At 41.8% G+C, this 21593-nt stretch overlaps 1 protein-coding gene across 1 annotated transcript in view; it reads right to left on the minus strand.

The window, feature by feature from the left end:
* Positions 1-21593, minus strand: part of LINGO2 (leucine rich repeat and Ig domain containing 2) — a 1076239-nt gene that overhangs the window by 343663 nt on the left and 710983 nt on the right. The window contains exon 4 of the mRNA XM_030194184.1: positions 21199-21382. The gene's annotated coding sequence lies outside the window, so the exon portion shown is untranslated. The remainder of the gene's footprint in view (positions 1-21198; positions 21383-21593) is intronic.

Below are 21593 nucleotides of genomic sequence, written 5' to 3' on the forward strand. Positions count from 1 at the left end.
GAATTAGGTTGGGATGGTTCGTCTTCTTCTTCTTGTTGTTGTAATAAATTATTGACATATTCCTCACTATAACATAGTGTATGTTCCCATGCCCGGGAAGTCATGGTCCGGTCCAAACTAAGAGAGAGTAATCCACCTAAGTGGATGAACACAAACTCCCACGTGAAAATAAAAGCACAAAAAAAAGAGAGTGGGAAATGGACCAATGACTCCAGGAAAATGGGAAATAAAATACCAAAGAACCACTTTATTCAATGACTCGTTTTAAAAACCAAGAATTTAAGATCAGAGATATCATGGTTGGCAGTAAGCCAATGGGTGACCAGTGGAGCACTTTCAATTTTTCTATTGATACAACTGCGGTGTTCTATCAATCTTGTTTTTATGGCTCTAACAGTCTTACCAATATATAGCTTAAGGCACGGGCATTGTATAATATAAATGACGCATGCAGTATTGCAATCTGAGGTGTGACGTAAATGGAAGGTCTGAAGGGTTGTGGGATGCAAGAAAATAGACGTATCCATGGAGTGTTTGCATACACTACATTTACCACAAGGACGGTGACCATGGTGGATTAGAGGTTCTGTTCTTTCTGGTAAATGAGATGGTATTAGATGTTCTTTAAGATTTTTATTTCTTGAATAAGCCACAACTAAGTTTTTGTCTTTGAAGCAGTCTAGATTATCTAAAATGTGCCAATTGCGTCTTATTGATCTCTGTATGTCTTTTGCTAAATGAGAAAAACGTAGGGTACATACAATGTCCGGTTTTTCTCTGTGCGTGGTGGATTGTAATAAAGCAGACCTATCTTTGGAGAGTGCTTTGGTATATCCGTCCTTAATGCATTTTTCCGGATAGCCTCTATTGGAAAATCTCTTGCTTAATTGTTCTGCTTGCGTGTTGAAATCTTCAAAACTTGAGCAAATCCTGCGTAATCTCAAAAATTGGCTAAGTGGTAGGTTTTGCTTCAAAGATGGGTTGTGATAACTGGTGTAGTGCAAAAAAACATTTCTATCGGTGGGTTTCCTGTAAATTGATGTTTAGATTTTACATACATGTATGTATAACATTTTATTATCATTTTATAGCTTATACATTATCTATTTGTTCATGAATATATTTGGTGGTATTTTGTTTTTATATGTTAAGTATGTTGTTTTTATATTTTAAATTTGATGTTTTATTTACTATAATTCAATCTGTTTGTTTATTGTAGCCCCTGACGCAGCTCTTGGTGGGTGAAACACGGCCTGTGTCGGGCAATTTGTTTACATACGGTATCTTCAATAAAATCTTTCTGATGTTATATTGATCTTTTAGAAAGGGCTCTGCATTGCCATGCCCTTTTCTAAAGTACAGCAGGAATTGAGCATGTTCTGACCTATATATCTCAATTCCAATCTCAACGTTCTATGGAAAATGGGGCTTTAATTGAACTTTTTCAACTGTTTGTCATTTAAAAACAAAGATCATGGAAGAAAATAATTTGACTGGCTAGGCGCACTAGGCTTAATTTGAATATTAATTTTATGTTGACATTTTTTTCTCAGCCTCTATCGCCCCCCTTCTTCTCATTCATTTTCACGGTACCTTGAATTTTTAGATTATTTTCACTATTTTTTATTTCTTGATTTCTGTGTCATGGTTCTTTTTTGCTGCATTATTGATAAACAAAAATAAATAAATAAATAAATAAAATGTTTGTATACCGCTAATATCTCCTTTCCAGGGTTCATTGCTGTTTACATTCAGGGGGCCCTGTTTATTAAGGCGCATTAGTGTTTTTAATGCACCTACAATTAGTGCGTGCACTAACTGTGTAGGTGCCTATAGGGATATTGAAGGCGCATACACTAACACGCGTACATGGTAAATGTGCGTTTAAAATGCTAACGCGCCTTTAACACAGCTTAGTAAATAGAGCTCCAGCTGAGACAAAAGCTGATAATGTTAGTGTGAGGTATGAGAACAATTAGAGACTATTGGTGTAGTTAATGTAAAACAAATCTAAAATTCTGTTGCCAAGATAACTTGCATAAAACAATTGTTACACTTCCAACATCAATAAACATGAGGTAGTTGGATGTTCACACAACAGCCTTATTAGTTTTAGTATGATTTTGGCTTATTACAAAAGATACAGCAGTGGATCTGGGTGCTAGATTAACTATAGGCCTTATGGTTGGCAATTCTATAAGGAGGGCACCAACATTTAGGAGCCACGAATGCACATAAAATGATGAGAATACTGCCATGAATGAATCTCTCCCATGTTGTCAGAGCTTCGTTTGGTTCTCAATGTTGTCAAGAGTCAATTTTAAGACTTTTATACAGTGAAAAATGACTGTTCCTGATACCTAAATGAGGGGTCCTTTTACTAAGTTGCGGTAAAAAGTTACCTGTGGTAGTACGAGTGCGTCTTTTGGGCATGCACTGGGCCATTTTTTTAGTGCGTCTAGGAAAAAAGGGCCTTTTTTAAGGGGCCGTAAAATGGACGTACGCTAAAATTGAAACCAGCACATGTCCATTTTCAGCCTGACACCTTATCACCACCCACTGACCTAGCGATAAGCTCTCACATACGGTAAGCATGCAGCACGTGCCAATTGCTGTTAACGCCAGGTAAGCGGCCCACGGTAGAAAATTAATTTGTTCCGCAGGATTCAGTGTGCTCCAAATTATTAATTACCACCTGGCTCACCTGCAAGCCAGGTGGTAGTGACGATTTGGTGTGCACTGTAGATGCATAGATCCTTACACAGTTTAGTAAAAGGGCTCCTTAGTGACTGAAGAGACATGTTCCAAGGAGGTCTTTGGATTCAAACCAAGATTTGTTATTGGAGCTTCCATCCATTATGGAGGTAAAAGGTGAAAGAGTGTGATTGAGAATGTTCTCAGATATGGCTCCTATTTGGTGGAATAGTCCACTGAGGGTTCTCCAACTAGAGAACAATGTGAAGAAATTTAAAAGGCTATAAAATAACATGGCTTTTCAGTGTTTAGTTTAATAGAGATGCTATCATTGGTTACAGTTGATCTGTGGAGTTTTTGTTATCATCATTTTTTGGCAGTGTGTGGGTTATAGATTTCAGGAGTTCTTTGACTAAGCTGTGGGGAAAAGGTCCCTGCGGTGGCGATGTGGGTCATTTTTCCCATGCACCAGTGCCCTTTTTACTGTAGCGGGTAAAATGTTCCCCCCCAAAATGGCCATGCGGTAAGATAATCCTTACCGTGTAGCCATGAGGTGGGGAGCACTTACCGCCACCCATTGAGGTGGCGGTAAGTGTTCTTACTGTAACCTGGCAGTAAGCCTGATTACCGCCGGGTGAGCGCCGTGCTACAGAAATTTTTTTTCCAAAGCGTTAGAAATGGCCAGAACTACTGCCAATAGCCACATTGGGCCAGTGGTAGTTCTGGATTAGCGAGCAATAAGCTCGTGTAGGCCTTACCGCTACTTTGTAAAAGACTCCCCTCTAATTTTATGAATGGATTTATGTAAGCCACTTGATTCAATCATTAATTTGAAGCATTTTAATAAGATATATGCATGTATATGTGCACATATGCAAGCACAGAAATGCCAACATTCCGGCAAATGCATTATTCTATAACATGGTGTCTAAGTGAAACGACCAAAACCAAAAATTAGAGGATGCCACAAACCACACCAGCCAACAGGATGAAGAGTCCTTTATTCAAAGCACCAGTAATTAGACCCGACATGGTCCGTGTTTCGGCAGCGAAACTGCCTACATCAGGGGTCACAATACCATTTGCCAAGCAAAATTAAAAAACAAGGAAACCTGGAGCAAAACAATAGCACAGCCAAGTCAATCGGTCTGTAGTGTCAGACGAATGAAGAGGTGCTGGACAAACAAACCTAGACTGTGTCAGATCTAATTACTGGCGCTTTGAATAAAGGACTCTTCACTTCATCCTGTTGGCTGCTGTGGTTTCTGGCATCCTCTACTTTTTGATTTAGTCTTTGGACTACACGTAGAGGTTCCTACTTGTTTCTGTATTTGGCGTCCTAGTGCAACGACATGTACTTTGAAGTGAGCATGTGCGTGGGCGGAGTGCAAACTTACATATTGTAAATTATAGAATGCTATTATTTAGGTTTTTTTTAAAACTATCTTGGAAAGACCTTTTTGCGCCAGTTCTCTGGCTGATGTAAATGATTGCATTTAAAATATAGGCTTGCATTTGACCTCTTCTGCTATCATTCTATGAAGGAAAGTAGAGGGCCCTTTTACTAAGGCGTGCCGAAAAATGGCCTGTGCTGATGTAGGCGCGCGACTTGGATGCGAGGAGGTCCATTTTTCAGCGTGCCTTTTTTTTTCATCCTAAAATGGACATGTGGTAAAATAAAAACCAGCCCATGTCCATTTTGGGCCTGAGACCTTACCGTCACCCACTGACTTAGCAGTAAGGTCTCATGCGTTAGCTGGGCGGTAATCGTCAGTGCGCCTACACTGCCGATTATCGCCCGGTTAGCTCCACGTGGTAGAAAATAGAAATTATTTTTCTGCGTGCATTTTGGACATGCATCAAAATGAGAATTGCCGCCTGGGGCACGTGGTAGCCGGGCGGTAATTCTAATTGGACACGCGTTGTGCATGCGTAGGCACCTACATGCCTTAGTAAAAGGGCCCCTAGGTGACTATTTTCCTTTGCAAAACAGGCTCCAAATAGGCACCTGCTAAGTAACTACAAATAGGTAACTCCACAATAAGTGAAGAAGAGATTGTGCTTGGAGTGGTCTACCAACAGAGGTGCTGAAAGCTAGGCCTGTAATGAAATTTTAATATGCTTGTGAAAAATATACAGTATTAGACAATTGTACAAAAGGGTATAGAGGCCAGACAGAAGACAAGCACAGAACTGCTGATGTTTTAAGTGGGGATATGCATACTTTATCAATAAGTGTAGAGAACCAGCAAGGATGAAAATGGGGCAGAGTGAATGGGTCAAGTAGCCTTTATTGCTTTCATCTGTTATCACTATTCCTTAACCACTCAACGTAACAAAATAATAATGCTACAGACTGTAATATTTTCTATTTAAAACTGTCATTCACATATTTGGTTAAAAGAAAGAGACCAGTTTTCTTTACCCTGCAATTCTTTGTTGGGACACAGTTATGAATCAGGGAACAAAAATTGTTTCCAACACTAATGTCTTAGTTTGAAGAAATAACTTTAAATGATCATATTCCCAAACGATATGGCTATCTCCTTCAAATTTAATTAAGGACTTGCCTAGAAATCTAAGAAAAAGCTGAACTCCATATAGAGAACCAATGGCCACAGTGAAAAAAAAATGAATCTGCATTTGCTTGGATATATTAGAAAAAATGGACATTTGAAGGCCTATGAATAGCTTTCCCTGAAGGAGTTTATAAGTAGAAATGTAAATTTTATAAATGTGAAATGCTTTTTTCCCTCTGATATTTAAACACAACACAGTTGAGTTCAAATGCTGACCATAGAGTTTAAATCTACACCTGAATATTCAGTGTTCAGCAGCACCCGGATACTGCTGATATTCAGTGCCATTACTGGATAGTTATCTGGATAAGTTAGACAGCTAGTTTTTCTGTCTGAACTTGCCCAGCCCCTAGACTACCCTAGCACACTAACCTCCCTGTTTACAAACATGCGCTAGAGGCTGCTGTTCGGCAATGCTGACACAGCCCATTCAAAGCGAATGGGCTCTGCTGTCATTACCGTACTGACAGACAAAACATTTGGCGCTGAAAAAAGTGCTATTCTATAAACCACACTTAAAGTTAGGCTTGGTTTACAGAATAGCGCTTAGGCCTGGGAATTGTGCCTAACTTTAGGTGCAGCCATTTGCGCTAGATGAAACATGGTGCAAATGTATGCACCTAAATTAGGGCCATATCCCCATTATTCTATAAGAACACATGTAAATTTTAAGAACACCCCTATTATGCCCATGACACTCCCATTTCTGTGCCTCCTTTTTTTTTAGATTGCGCATACATTTTAGGCATGCAAATGCTAATTAAATCTAATTAGTGCCAATAATTGCTTGTTAAAAAGCCAATTATTGTCACTAATTGGCTCATTATTCAATTAAATTGCGCACACAAATTGGCGACTTTTATAAAATTAGGGGGTCAGTGCCAAAACAGATATGATTATTAGAGGCATCATCCAGAGAGTGCTGCTGAAAATTCCTGACTGGGCTCAGTTATTTGGGTAATAGGTGCTGCTGCCTCGATAACTAACTTTAAATATTGAGCACTTTATTTCTATTTCATGGTGAGGGCATGATTTAGGTTAATATTGCTTTTGAAATCCCCATTGTTAAAAATGTTCATTAGCATGTCTTCAGGATAACACAGCTTGCAACCTTCCCAGTGTTATTTCAGAATGAATGTTGAATCACCTGAATTCTAGGTTTCATATGTATTAAAAAAATGCTCTAAAAAAAAGTATTGCAAAAAAAAAAAAAAAGTATATTGCATACAATGAATTGACATTTAAAACCACATGTAAAGTTTATATGGCATGCAGTTAAACTTATTCAAAAACTTACAGCCTGATTTACTAAAGTGGGTTAACATGTAAACAAACATGTCATGTATAGAGCTTGCAGGCTATTTCCTTAAAAATAAAAAGATTATTGAAATTATATTTATTTATGTATTTATTAGGATTTATTTACCGCCCTTTTGAAGGAATTCACTTTGTACAGCAGGGGCGTAGCCAGACTTCAGCTGGAGGGGGGGTCCAGGGGGCACATTTAGCCCCCCCCCCCGGCGCCGCCGCCCCGCCACTTTTGACTCCCCCCCCCCGGAGCCACTGCCCCTCCTCATCCTTTTTGACCCCCCTCCCGCCGCCGCCAACCCTCCCCGCCATCGCCAGGTACCTTTGCTGGTGGGGGTCCCCAACACTCGCCAGCCAAAGTCCCCTTCAGCGCTGGTCTCCGAGTCTGGCGTGTTTGCTGATCTGGATTCTGTTTCTGTGAGTCCTGACGTCCTGCATGCGTCAGGACTCACAGAAATAGAATCCAGATCAGCAACGTGCCAGAGACCAGCAAAGGTAACTGGCAGTTGCAGGGAGGGTTGGTGGCGGCGGGAGGGGGGATCGAATGTGGTGGGGGAGAATTAGCGGTGGGGGGTGAAAGCAGGTGGGCCAGGGCTAAATCTGCGGGGGCCCATGCCCCCGTGGCCCCACCTAGCTATGCCCCTGTTGTACAGCAAAGTTACAAAAACAGAAGCAAAAAAACCCCCAACTATTATAAATAATCCCTAATAAGGAAATATTATTTTTATACCCCATTGAGATGGCGATAAGGGCTCCAGCGCTAACCTGGCGGTAACCGGACAGCGCACGGCAATGCCCAATTATCGCTGGGTTACTGCTACGCAAGCTATTTCCATAGGTCTTCTTTTTCCCCCAAAATGGCGTGGTACAGCAAGTGGTAAGCCCATGTTGAGCTCACCAACGCTATGTAAAAGGGCCCCTTTATTCCTATGGGTGTCTCTAGCATTAGTGCACGCTAAAAAGTTTGTATGCCTATAGCACGGCTTAGTAAACAGGGTCCTGAATTTGTCTGCATCTAATATTTGTTGGTCTTACGTGGTAGCCACAAGTACACTGGACCCTATTCTATTCTTCTGCCCACCAATGAAGGATTTTTGGCAGCAAGTCTGGTCTAAAATTTGTACAGTTTTTCAAATATAAGCCACCTTGTCTTTTTCCAACATCCTTTTTGCTTTTAACTCCACTCAGATAGTAATATTGAAGGAGGATTGAATTTCGTACAATATCCTTCTCTTTCGAAAATGCCCCCGATAGTGTGCCAATTCTATAATGGCATCTGGGCACCCAGGTTCAGTTCTAGCATACCAGAGTAAGCTGGCATTATGTGACAACATTTAATCATTCCCACTCACGCCATATCAGTAGCAGGTCTAAATATGGCATCTTAGCATGTAACATATGCATGTAAATGTGGGATCCACCCATGTTCTGCCCAAACCCTGTTCATGTGTACAACTCCTTGCATTTGTACAGTATGTGAAGTGTGCACCTACTAAATACCACTGAGTGCATGGCTAGCACTTATGCAAATTACTGTAACAATAATGCGTATAAATACTAGAATTTTATAACTTAAGCATGCAAATTAGCACCTAGTTTTAGGTGACCTGTTGTAATATGAGAGTGTATACTTTTATTCCATCTTTCTTCATATAGGGATCCTCTGTTTTTATCCCACACCATTATGGTTTTTGGTTTAATTTATTTGATTTTATCACCTGTCCTTTAAAAATAGTTAAGCAGTGTAAAATAAAAATTCTTAAAAATAGGAACAAAACTTTGTCATATTTTCCACTCTACCACTACCTGTGAAAGAATATTCCAAGTATCCACCATCCTCTTCATAAAAAAAGTATTTCTTAATGGTTTTCTTGTTTCTGTTTTCCTCTTTACTTCATTTTATGTCCTATAGACTTTCTGTTTTTTGGAAAAGATTGTTTTGCTGCTTACTATCTTTCAAGAATTAACTTGTCTTTATCATTTCTCCACTTCCCCTCCCCTCCTCCTCAGTATACATATTCAAGTCTCTTCTCCTACGTCTTCTGGCACAGATTCCATACCATCTTGGTCGATGTCCTCTGAATGGCTTCAAGTCTTTTATATACAGTAGGTGTGGCGAGACATTTTTTAAATGCCAGCTATGATATTAAAAAACACACACATATAATCAGTGTCACTATCCATATAGGCCCAATCTCTATGCATGGCACCTGAAAACTCGGTGCCAAAAAATCACGTGATTAGCGCTATTCTATAAACTATGTCTAAAGTTAGGTGTACTTTATAAAATATGCCCTTCTTGCGCTTAAAATTTAGGTGCATCCATTTAGGCCACCTAAAACCAGGCTTAAATACCTGTGCCTAATTTAGGTGCAGATCGCGTGTATTCCATAACAGTGGGCATAGTTTTTTGGAACGCCCACAAACCACCCATTCTACGCCCATGGCTACACCCCCTTTTTGGTTGTGTGCATTAGACTTTACGTGTACCGTGTTATAGAATACACCTATAAAGTTGTTTGTAAATTCTAATTAAAGCCAATTAGTGTCATTAATTAGTTAAGTACCATTTATCAGCACTGATTGGCTTGTTAATCAACTAAGTTGTGCGCACAATTTGGCCGCATGGCCAAATTAGTGCGCATAACTTTAAGGCACCATATATAGAATTTGGGGGATAGTCAGTGGCACTGAATATATATACAGACAACTGATTGCTGCTAACACAGCAGACCCTGCCAATATTCAGCCACTATCCATACAGCTTGGCGGTTTAAGTTAGGTGAGTCATTTTGCTGGCCTAAACTAAACTACACTGTTGATCCTCGCTCTGTCCCAGCACTATCTGTAAAGTGCTGAGGCAACCAATAAGAATTTGCATGAACAGGGGTTATAGATTTAGCAGTTGCCTCTAAACGTACTATATACACCTCTATTCTTACTGAACACATACACTCTTTCTGATGTAATTTTCTAAATAATCCCATGGAGTTAAAATACAACAAGGTAAGCAGCCCCCACGCTTTGCACCAGCCTCCGCATCATAATAGGGTATCTCCCGAAATAGATAAATAGGTGCTCACTGCATCATTCGGCCCCAAAATGTTCTACAGGAGCTATTGCTAAAATCAGATCTGATGTCAAGGGCCCCTTTGAGAGTTCTACGACGGGTGAAGGAACTCAAGAAACTTCCAAAACTTTGAAGTTTGGAGTTTGCAACCAATGTTAAACATTGAGAAAAAATGATTGGTAGAGAAGAAAAATGTTAAATATTAGAAGCAGAGTGCCATCTCTATTATTGTTTGCTTTCCAAACGTTTCAATGATATATAGTAATGAAAGCTCAGAGGACTTATAGTACCGTATAAATTGATTCTGTTTACCTCTTGTACTCGGAGCAGTGATCTTATTAGATTCCTTGAGGGAGCTTAAAGTGATTTTGACATTTTTTTTTCTTGAAGCTCTACAGCCCGATAATGCAATCTACAATTTTTGCTGTTACCCAGCTAAAGAAAGCTAAATACATTTTCCTTGTTCATAAGCTGTCAAGAGAGAACAAACTAGATGCTCTCTCCTGCAGGTGATGTTCAGTTGCAGCTGTTGTGGAAAATTACCCAAAATAATTCAATAGCCTGTTGCAGAGCGGATGACGCCAGCGTGTGCTTTCTGAGCGTGCTGGGTGTTCACGGAGTCAAGAAAAAAACAATGAAGTTGTTAGTTTTGCGCCTGGTCTTTTTCCGGAATGAGGCTTGGTGATGCATGTTTAATATCTCTTATAAAATAAATAAGAATTCTAGCCATATCATGATCTAAGTAATGTGCTGTCCTCACTTAACGTGAGCAGTTCACCTTTCATACATCTGAAATACCTCAAATGGGAAATGTGCGGGTGACTGATAAACAAGTGCGATACTGTTCTAAGACTTGTGAGAAGAGAAACAGAGCAGAACCACAGAAAGACTGATACTGTAGCCCTCTGCAATCAAACACTATTAAAATATAACTACCGAGCCCCTGTTTTCACTAAAGGGATGCACTGCTCTATTACCCTTTACATTGTTCCTTGTTATGACATGATTCACTAAGGCGTTTCTCTTATCCCAAGTCTGTGAGGCACAAGATTATTAAATTGTGCCTTTGGGTGTACTACTATCCTCCCCCAAATGTGATGCTTACAGTTACCTGCCAGTGTGTTGCACTCAGTGTCAGCCCGTTCATTAGGCAAAACTAGTTAATTGCCTATGGGAAGCAGCTTCTGGGGGGGGGGGGGCAAGAGGAAGTGCAGTCAAACAAAAAAACAATCACACAAACTCAAAAGAATCATCAATGCATATTTGTACCTGTAGAGAATGTGACTGATGTTGAAATAGTCCATTTACACTCACACACAATAAAGTTTGATATTTTAAAAGCAGGTTTTAGGGGGGCAGATCAGGTGTCTGAAACCTAACAGTGGGGGAGGAACATATGGTTGAAGGATCACCCGGGGCACCCAGTAATCTTACATTGTCCCTGCTTCCATAGTCATATTACTATAGGTCAGCATTAAATACCCATGCTAGTATAATTCTTCAGAGGACTATCGGCCTACCAGCATTTTCAAACCAGGTTTAGCCTAAAGTAAGGGACAGTCAAACAGCAGTAAAATTTACTTCCAAATGCTGTTTCTACTGTTAACTTTGTGGTGGTGAAAGTAAAGCATCCATACCTGAAGTCTTCCATGCGGAGAATGGCCTGAGGCCTTAAGAACAAAGAGAAATGCACAAAACTAGATAGAATAGTCATGGCACAAGGATTACATGAACCCAGCCACAGCTAGAGCTGTGTTAGTGCCATTACTGGAAATAAACAAAACCTCATCTCATTTACCCAGCAACATGATGCTTTGTTTACAGCAATATATGTGCAAATCAAATACCCTCGGGCTTCTCCTGTGTGCTAAATTAGCCCAAAATTGTTCTCTTCATTAAAGGTGAAATATTACTATCCCCCTGCTTACAGACTCTTTCCAATTAAAAGTATATTTTCAATAATCCTTCCTTAATGAACACTGGTCCTGCAAAATACCTTTGTACTATATATTGCATTTGTTGTTTCCAAGCTAGGAATCTGTTACCACAGTGTTTCATTACCTCGCAGTCACTGATGTAGGGACTTCTGACACTAGGGAAAGTTTACTGACATAAAACATAAAAAGACTTTCTGGTAGATATCAGATTGATGGCTGTTGGGATACATTCCCTATCACAAAGTTGGGTCAATATTTACGCAACAAAAATAGTGCAGAAGGCCATGGATGGAACTAAGAAGCAAAGTCTTAGGTTGGAGGAAACAGAGTTTATTGAAAGACCCAACATGGCCCATGTTTTGGCAAGGTGCCTGCATCAGGGGGCATATGACGTTCTCATAGAAAGATTACTTCCTATATCATTCAGCAGTAAAATATTTCAGAATGTTTAAGCTGCAATAGTGTAAAAAACTGCTACCAACAAATCTATGCACGTACATCATATGACCCCTGACTCAAGCACCTTGCCAAAACACGGGCCATGTCAGGTCCTTCAATAAACTTTGCTTCCTCCAATCTACCACTTCATGGTTCAGGACTAACCAGCAAAGGTGAGACAGCAGGAAAAGACCCCTACACCGCTCAGTTCCATCCATGGCCCTCTACACTTCTTTTGCTGTTTTGTTTGGTTTGTGTTCCTGATTCCCTCTTGTTTGATCATAGGTCAATATTTAAAATGCAGGCTATGATATTTTAAAAATATTCAATGCCACTAGAGGGCAATTCTCTTAAGGGAGCCAAAATTTAGGTGTCAAAATGCAGCATGCTGAGTGCAAATTCTATAATGGTATCTGGGCAATCAGATTCCATTATAGAATACTAGCATAAATCGGCACTTGCGTGCCAATATTTAGGCGTGCACACTTATGCCATGTCTCTGGCAGGTGTAAATGCCCGTGCATAAATGTGACATATTAGCATGTAAATGACTGTATTCTAGAACCTAAGCTTGAAATTGTTGACATGCCCATGCCTCCCAAATGCTCCTTCCACTGTGAATGCCCCTTTGTATTTACATGTATGCAACTTGCACACTCACCTTATAGAAACTGCTGTGTGTGCATATAGCGGTGAATTCTATATATGGCATCGGAAAAAAATCAGTGCCGGAAAAAGTGCTGTTCTATAAGCCATATTTAAAATTAGGCCCAGTTTATAGAATAGCACTTACACCTGAGGATCACACGTAAAGTTAGGCTTGGCCATTTGCACCAACTGAAATGTGCACATATTTCCTCTTATTCTATAACAATGCACATAAATGTTGAGAACGTCCCTGTTCCATCCACAATCCTCCCATTTCCGCCTCCTTTTTTATACTCGCACATAATATTTAGGCTTGGATCCCATGCCTAAATGTATGCATGTAAATTCCAATTAAATCTAATTAGTGCCAATAATTGCTTGTTAAAAAGCCAATTAGTGCTAATTAGTTCATTATTCAATTAAATTGTGCACACAAATTGGGCATGTGTTAGGGCACTTATACATGTGAAGAGTAATTCTATAAGTAGGTCCCTAGGATAAGAGGGTAAGGAGGAGCTTATTTCACCCTATTCTGTAAAGAATATTAGTATATCAGACTCTGTGCCCTGAATTTCTCAGATTCAGAATTGATGGGGCTGTACAAGTAGGAGATGCTTTTAATAGTTTTGATATTACTATTTTTTCAGGTGTAAAATAAACATCACAACAGTTCAGAGGGATTTCAATGCTTTAGATTTTCTTAACAACTGTACAAACCATAATTGCCTCTGTTTCAAAAGTTCCCGGGACAATTGTGGGAACTGCAGGGGTAATTTCATTAAGCCTTTTCAGCACATAAAGCCTGTTTTCATGCAGAAGAGGGCTTTTTAATTTCTTTTATTTTTTTAACTGCATGGTCACATGCACAGGGAAAGCTCACACTTATTTTCCTACATTCCTGGGGTCATAGTCTGGTGGAGTTGCAATGTCTGTACTTATTATAGAAAACACCCAGGTACATGTATAGAATACATGCACACATTTTCACCCTTACCAGAGCAGTTTTAAATATATTTATTTGGATTTGGCTTCTGCTGAAGTGAGCTAAATTCAGGCACAATAGGTACAGGACTTTTTTGGAGGGGGTACTTAGTGCCGGCACCGTTTCCATTGTCTGCTAAATTTGACCTCAGTGATCACCCCACCTTAAAGGGTGGCCCTGACATTTGAGTACCAGCAGCTTTTTCACTAGAAAAAAAACACACTGAGTAGGTATATCCCCAATTACTGGAGAGCTCACAGTCTGAATTGCATCTGAGGCAAAGGAAAGGTTAAAATGGTAATTCCTTTTAGGTACTCTGATGTTGCATGGTATGATCCTATTCTATACTGATATCTGGGTGCCCAGATTCTGTAATAAAACACTAGTAGAATCTGGCATCTGGCATGCCCACATGTAGGTGAGGTTATACCAACTATAGGTTGGTGTAACAGAAGATGCTTAAATGATGCAATGACACATGTAACTTTCAGTATTCAGGAAACCCTGCCCATGCTCTGCCCCCCATATACTTCCTCCTTGTATTTGTACAATATAGCACTTATGAGCACCCCTGCTGCATAGCATTTACATGTGCAAATGGGATGTGTACCTGTACGCACCTAGTTATGGAATCGCCATGACCTAGTCCAGTGCTGAGATAGATATAACTTTGGGCCTGATATTCAGCTGACCCTCACCAGTGCTAAATCCATGCCAGGTTATGTCCGGTCTTCAGCATTGAACTTCCGGGTTCACTGGCTAGTACATAAAATTCTTTACAACAATAGACCTGATTATCTAGCATCTTCAATCATTCCATACACCCAGCGGCATACACTGCTTCACTAATGGATAATAGATTAATTATTCCTCAAGTGCTTTCTTCTTTGTAGCCCCAGCACAATGGAATACTCTTCGGCAATACCTTAGATTAGATAACTCCCAGACTTCATTTCGCTCAGAGTTGAAGACATGCGTTTCAGCTGACTTTTGATCATTTCTGACCGTATGTTTAGCTGGCAGAAGATGGGGGCAATGGGTGACAGTAATGATCTTCTGGAACACTGTTTATATATGATTGAGCTATTTCTACTTGGGTGTTCATGAATAGATCTTCCTTTGAACTGATGGTGTTTTCTTCAATAATTTTAATTAATTGGTTTTGTAATGTATGTAAAGCACATCAACACGGGCATGGAATGAGGTGGTATAGCAAATGAATAGATGATATAAAATTGTCTCACGTTATATCTTTAAAATATATCAACTAATTTAGGAGCCTTTTTATTAAGGTGCGGTAGGCCTTATGTGGGCCTACTGCACACTAAAAGGCCTGAGGCACCCCACAGTAGTTTCCCACTCAGCATGCACTAATCCTGCACTGCAGTGGCGCAGCTACGTGGGGCTTGGGGGGCCTCTTAGATTTGGCCCTGGTCCCCCCTACCGACGACCCTCTCAACCCTCCCCCTCTCGCCATCGCCTGCCTTTGCTGGCGGGGGACCCCAACCCCAGCCAGCCGAGATCCTCTTCTTTCCGCAAAAGGCTTCCTTCTGTTTCTGACGTCCTGCACGTTGTACGTGCAGGACGTCAGACTCACAGAAGGAAGCCTTTTGTGGAAAGAAGGACCTCGGCTGGCGGGGGTTGGGGTCCCACACCAGCAAACGTAGGCGACAGCAGATTGGCAGCGGGAGGGGGGTCCAGAGGGTTGTAGGCAGGGGGGTGACAAAGTTGGAGGTGGTGGCGGGGTCGGCAATGGCGGGGGGGGGGGGGGTCGGTGGCGCCGGGGGGGGGGGGGCTAAAATGTGCCCCCTCACCTCGGGCTCCAGACCCCCCTCCCGCCAAAGTCTGGCTACGCACCTGCTGCACTGGAAAATATTGTTTTATTTTTTAGCGCGGGAGGTGTGCCCATGGGCAGAGAGTAGGCATACTAGTGTGGGCAAATTACCGTGTGCTACCTGATTAGCATGGGATTAGTGCAGGAGTCCTTACCACTCCTAAATATATGGCAGTAAGGGCTCCCACGGTAACGGCCATGTGCTAATGGGGAAATTAGCGCTTAGACATTACAAAAAATTATAGCAAAGCGGCCATTTCACCGCTGTACTAAGAGTGGCTGCAGCCAGCCACTATTTAGCGCGGCTTGGAAAGAGGACCCCCTAAACGTCTTTTATCGAAAATTCCCAAATCTGGCTTCAAAGGGCAATGAAAATACAAAGTACTATTACCCAAAGTTTTTATTTTTCAGGGGGTAATTGGTAATACTAAGTACCGACAGTAAAACTGACCCACGACCCCCATGTATAAATGGAAGAGCCCAGGCTCTGTAAATCCCAGATACACATTGAAAAATCAGTATCTTCAGCCAGTCCCCAAGACCCATGGGAGAATGTAGAAGTGCACAAAGATTTAGGTGCAAGCATTTACACCAGAATGAATGCATAAGATCTCAAAATGTGGGGCATGGGCTACGGAGGCTGAGCTGTGCAGGCAACAAAGGTGGGGAAATAATGGTTATTTTTGTTTTAGTGATTTGATTATACCAGGTCTGGGAATGTGAATGTGCAGCATCTCTGTTACCTGCATTTTGAACAATACAAAAAAAATACATGTCTAGTTCTATTCCAGTATTGTTCTGTATTCAGTAAGACCCTATCCATATTTTGCATATGTGACCAAGATGAAATGTTTTGCAATCATGTTGTTTTCTTCACTTTTCCCAACCAATTGTGTTTTCTACAGAATAACATAATATTTGTAATGTTGCCTTTTTATACACTTTGTGGCTGTTTACGGGGGGGGGGGGGGGGGGGGGGGAGGGGGTAGCTATTGTGGGAGTGTGTCCCTCAGTGATTCCCCCCCCCCTTTGAAAAAGGTCCCACATCAGAGTATGGACACATTTTTGTGCTAGTCAAATAAAGCGGTGTCATTACCATTTGAAGGCTTTTGGTAGCCCAATGTGAAATAAGTGGATGATTTTGGCAGAGTTTTGAATGGACAAGTGTTTGGCACTGAGTGGCATTTTGTTGGCAGTTTCAGCAGAGAGGCTATTTACTTGAAAAGTATAGATTTAATTGCCTCTTCAGCTTTAGAAATGATCCTTGCTGTCTAGGCTTCTGGCATATATATTAGGGATGTGCACAGGGAAATAGTTTTTGATTTGTTATGGGATTTTGTTTACATATTTATTTCTTACTAGTATAAAAGGCCCGTTTTGGTAGGCAATGAAACGGGCGCTAGCAAGGTAATCCCCCCCCCTGCAGCATCCTTCCTGTCTCCCCTGCCCCCCTGCAGTCACCCATCTGGTCTCAGGACCCCCTCCCCACCAACCCTCCTCTGCCCCTGCAGCTACGCATGTGCAGCGGCCCTCCTCTCTCCCCTGCTCCCCCTGCAGCCACCCATGTCCAGCGACTCTCCTCTCCCCCTGCCCCCCCTGTAGCCACCCATGTCCAGCGACCCTGCTCTCTCCCCTGCCCCCCCTGCAGCCACCCATGTCCAGCGACCCTCCTCTCCCCCTGCCCCCCTGCAGTGTCCCTTCTGTCTCCCCTGCCCTCCCCTGCGGCCACCCATCTGGTCTCAGGACCCCCTCCCCACATCCCTCTTCCCTGCCCCCCCTGCAGCCATCCATGTCCAGCGACCCTCCTCTCCCCCTGGCCCCCTCCAGCCACCCATGTCCAGCGACCCTCCCCTCCCCCCTCGGCGCATCACCCAAACCTCTACCCCCCCCCCCAGCGCATCACCCAAGCCCCTACCCCCCTCGGACACATCAACCCCCCCGCTACCCACAGCCGCCAATACTAACGCTGTCCGGCCGCTGCTGCGTCTCCTGTTGAGCAGCAGCGGCCGGTACAAAAAGAAAAAAGCCAAAAAAAGATTTTAAACCTGAAACATGGCTCCGTAGACAGCCATCTGGCATTGGCTGTCATCTCTGCAGTCGATCCTCCTCTCCCCTCTGACATTGCTGCGCTCCTCCGGGGTCTTCCTGCAGGGGCAGTGATGTGGAGGGGAGAGGAGGAGCGGCTGCAGTGACGAAGCCATTTTTTTGGCTTTTTTCTTTTTGTACCGGCCGCTGCTGCTCAACAGGAGAAGAAGCAGCGGCCGGACAGCGTTAGTATTGTTCATAAAAAGACACTTTAGGCGACTAAGATGAAAACTGGGCATAAATTTAGGAGCTCATCTGTTTATTTTTTTTAATTATTATTGGACCCTTAGTATTTAACAGTTATATCAATTTGTGTGTGCCAAATTTTTTGATATGTGCTAACAATGGATTCCTTTTACTAAGCTGTGGTAAGTACTAATGTGTGCTTACCGCAGGTTAAAAAGCACTAGCGAGGAGCATGCTCAGGTGTCCGATAGTGGTTTTGAACTGTGCATATGCTACCCACGTGCTAAAGAATACAATTTATTTTTTAGTGTTGGGGGCATCTAGGCAGGCGGAGAGTAGGTATATTCTGCGCTAACCACAGGGCCGCCAAGAGGGGGGGCAAGGGGGACAAAATTCCCCGGGACCGGGCCTCCAGGGGGGCCCAGCGGCGCCGCATTCCGGCCCACCCGCCCTCCGTCGCTCCCTGGCATTGAACTTAAGCGCCTCACCAAAACACAGCAAGCAGCGGCAGACCACTCCTTCCTTCCGTGTCCCGCCTTCGCCTGACGTAATTTCCGCGAGGGCGGGACACGGAAGGAAGAAGTGGTCTGCCGTTGCTTGTTGCTGCACTTTCGAAGGTGAGGCGCTTAAGGTCAGTGCATAGGGCCGGGGGTGGAGAGAGGGCCCGGTGGCGGGTGGAGGGGGGCCCAGCGACCTCTGGTGAGGGGGGGCCCGGGGGCGGCCTTGTCCTGGGCCTGGCCCAGTCTCTTGGCAGCCCTGGCTAACCAATCAGCACAGTTACATCGCCACATGCTAACTGACTAGCATGTGGTTAAGCACATGAGCTCTTACCGCCTACAAAATAGGTGGTAGTAAGGGCTCATGCACTAATGGCCACTGTCACACTTAGCACGACATGGTGGCAGAAGGTCTAGGTAGAAGAGTTGTCTATGGTGCAGAAAAAAAACTTCTTAAACAAAAGCACAGCCAGCTCATTATTATCTGGGTTAACGCTGCAGTGGCAAAGTCCATCCTTCACCGAGGTAATCACAATTCAGAGGCGCAAATAAAACAGCCACTACTGGGTAGCTCTAAGATGCCAGCGCTTATTCCAGAAAAGTTAAAACAAAGCAAAATCAAAATTCATGTCCATTGACAGGATATCAGGAGTTTGGGAACATCAAAACCAGTCTGTGTTAAAGTGTTCTTGTCCCCCCCCCCCCTAGTTTCTAGGGCAAGTATGCTCTCAGATTCAGGGCAAAAACCCTGTAAAACAAATGATAGAAGTCCCAGAGTTTGAAACGTTTCAGCCAGGCTTAAGGATAAAGCTGTCCATAATCTAATAAATATAACAAAAGAGAGGGAACGAAGTACAAACTAAAGTCCAAACAAAAAAAAAAACAGCACCACGGGCCTTTAAAAATGGAACACAGTTCTTTAATGAATGAGCCTTGACAAAAAGACCCGACACGGGCCGTGTTTCGGTGACTAGCACCTGCGTCAGGGGTCCCCACGTCTCATGTAGTAAAAGCTACAAAGCACCAAGGCACTTTCACTTTCTGTATCCAAATGGATGAAAAAAGCTTTTTTCCCGTTCACATTAATTGATTTGATTTGCTTACTTTATTTATTTTTTGTCTATTAGATTGTAAGCTCTTTGAGCAGGGACTTTCTTCTATGTTTGTGCAGCGCTGCGTATGCCTTGTAGCGCTATAGAAATGCTAAATAGTAGTAGTAGTAGTAGAAAGAGTTAAAAAAAAAAAAAAACATTTTTTTTTACATTATGGATTTAGCATTTTGCATGTCTGCCTGCTATCCTTTAGTGCAAGGTTTTAACTTTTGATTTCACAGCACTAAAAATTTTTTACTATACTAGGAGTAAAATTTGCACTGAAAAATAAGAAATACACTGTTACACTAAAGGATAATGCAGTTTATTACACACGAACGATTGGTGAGGTAATCAAATTTGTAGATGACACAAAATTATTCAACAAAATCAAACTGTACACAGACTGTGAGAAATTGCAGAAAGACTTGATGAGACAGTTTTTGTAAACAGACTCTGAAAGCTAGATTTACTAAAAGGGTACTACCATGTCAGGGTACACAAATACACATTAATATGCTCTATACTACTTGTACGACTGTGTTCTTTCTTGCCTATAACTTGCAGTCCTTTTCTTTTGTAGTTTTAAACTGTTAACTGCTTTGACCTTTGATCTTACCTATGTAAAGGTGGTATATCAAGTGATGAATCAACATAAACATAAATCCCTATTATTTACCACAGGTCCCAGTTCCAGCAATACAACCATTTACTACTAGCTTTTGTTAATGGCATCAATATGCACTAAAGCAGTAGTGCGCATTAGTAAATCTAGCCCCAAATCAGAGGTAGCCCTTTGAAAATTCTCCATAGAAATCAAGACAAATTAATCTAGTCTTTTGGCTGCAAAGCATAGCCAGAAGCCTCACTCATAAATGAAATCACTCCAAGTGTTCTGTCGTGAAAATGTCTGCACCCCTCAACACTACACCTGGAATCTGATCACAGAGTCCTTGAATATACAAGGGTTCATGGAATAGCTCCCTTGTAAGATAAATCCCAGTACCGTCACTTATCTGTCCCACTCAAATCTGACCTCATCTCGCTTTGTCTCATCTCATTTAGCCATTTCAATTTCTGTAGGCATATCTCTGCCTTCTTGTCTTGTTTGTTCATATTTCATTCTGAGATGGAGAGGTTCCATCTGTAACCTCTGAAACAGATTAAATTGAAATGACTGAAAATCATATATTTGAAGTCAAAAGGCCTGGAACATGGTACTCGTCCATCGCTGGATATCACTGCAAATGCACACATATTACCTCAAGCACTTATAGCTGCTGCATGTTCCCTTGCCACAGGCCCTCCACACTTTATTTCTTATAGCTAAATGCAGGATATGACAAGCAATCACACTTCTTTTACATTTAGTTCAAGGGATGTGCTTTATTCACATTATCTATAGCATACTTCCACTTGTTATACATTTCAGTATATCATTCTTACTGTAGATAAGCAAAAAGTTTTACATAGACACTTCAGAGTTACACTGCCATACTCAATCAGAACACTAGGCCTCTTGATGTAGTCAATACGGTATTTGCCTACTGTGTCCATGTGTTCAAATTTCTCCGATAGCCAGCCTCTGGCCAACTCAATTATCCATCCTATATTTTTCAGTAAATTAGCACCTGGCCTTAACAGGGGAGGGTGAGGTTAAGATAATTGGGGAAGGCAATGGCAAACCACCCTGCTAACTGTTTATAGTATAACAAGAAAGCATCACACAAATGGTAGTCTCATTAGTCATTCACAATGTGGTACTTATGACTACCTTTACTAAATCAGAACCAGCATCCAAAATACTGTGCCGTCATCTTGGCAATGTTAGTAGAAAATAAATACTCACTTTAACACCGCTGGTAAAGGATTAACAGCTTAGGTCAGCGTCTACTGCAGACAGGCACAGAGGTCCAAGCAGCAGTTCCTTTCATACTGTACTGCAAATTCTAATCGTCATATTGGCCCCAGAACATAGTGAATTATTTGCCGATCTTGAGAGAACATGTATCTCCTCTTCAGATGTGGTTCTTCTGAAAAAAAGAAAATGTATGGTTCCATAAGTTCATGTATGTTAACCTATTTGACTAATTCTTTTGATGATCCAATTAAGGACATCAAGGCCTTCTTTCAAATTATGATTGAATTTCTTCTTACCATGTACTCTAAATTGAAATCAGAATGATGTTGCTTTACAAATAGATACTTGGGGCCTGGTATTGATAAGTATGCCGTCATTTATTT

Source organism: Microcaecilia unicolor, chromosome 2 (assembly GCF_901765095.1).
Source record: "Microcaecilia unicolor chromosome 2, aMicUni1.1, whole genome shotgun sequence".
In the NCBI taxonomy this organism is placed as follows: domain Eukaryota; kingdom Metazoa; phylum Chordata; class Amphibia; order Gymnophiona; family Siphonopidae; genus Microcaecilia; species Microcaecilia unicolor.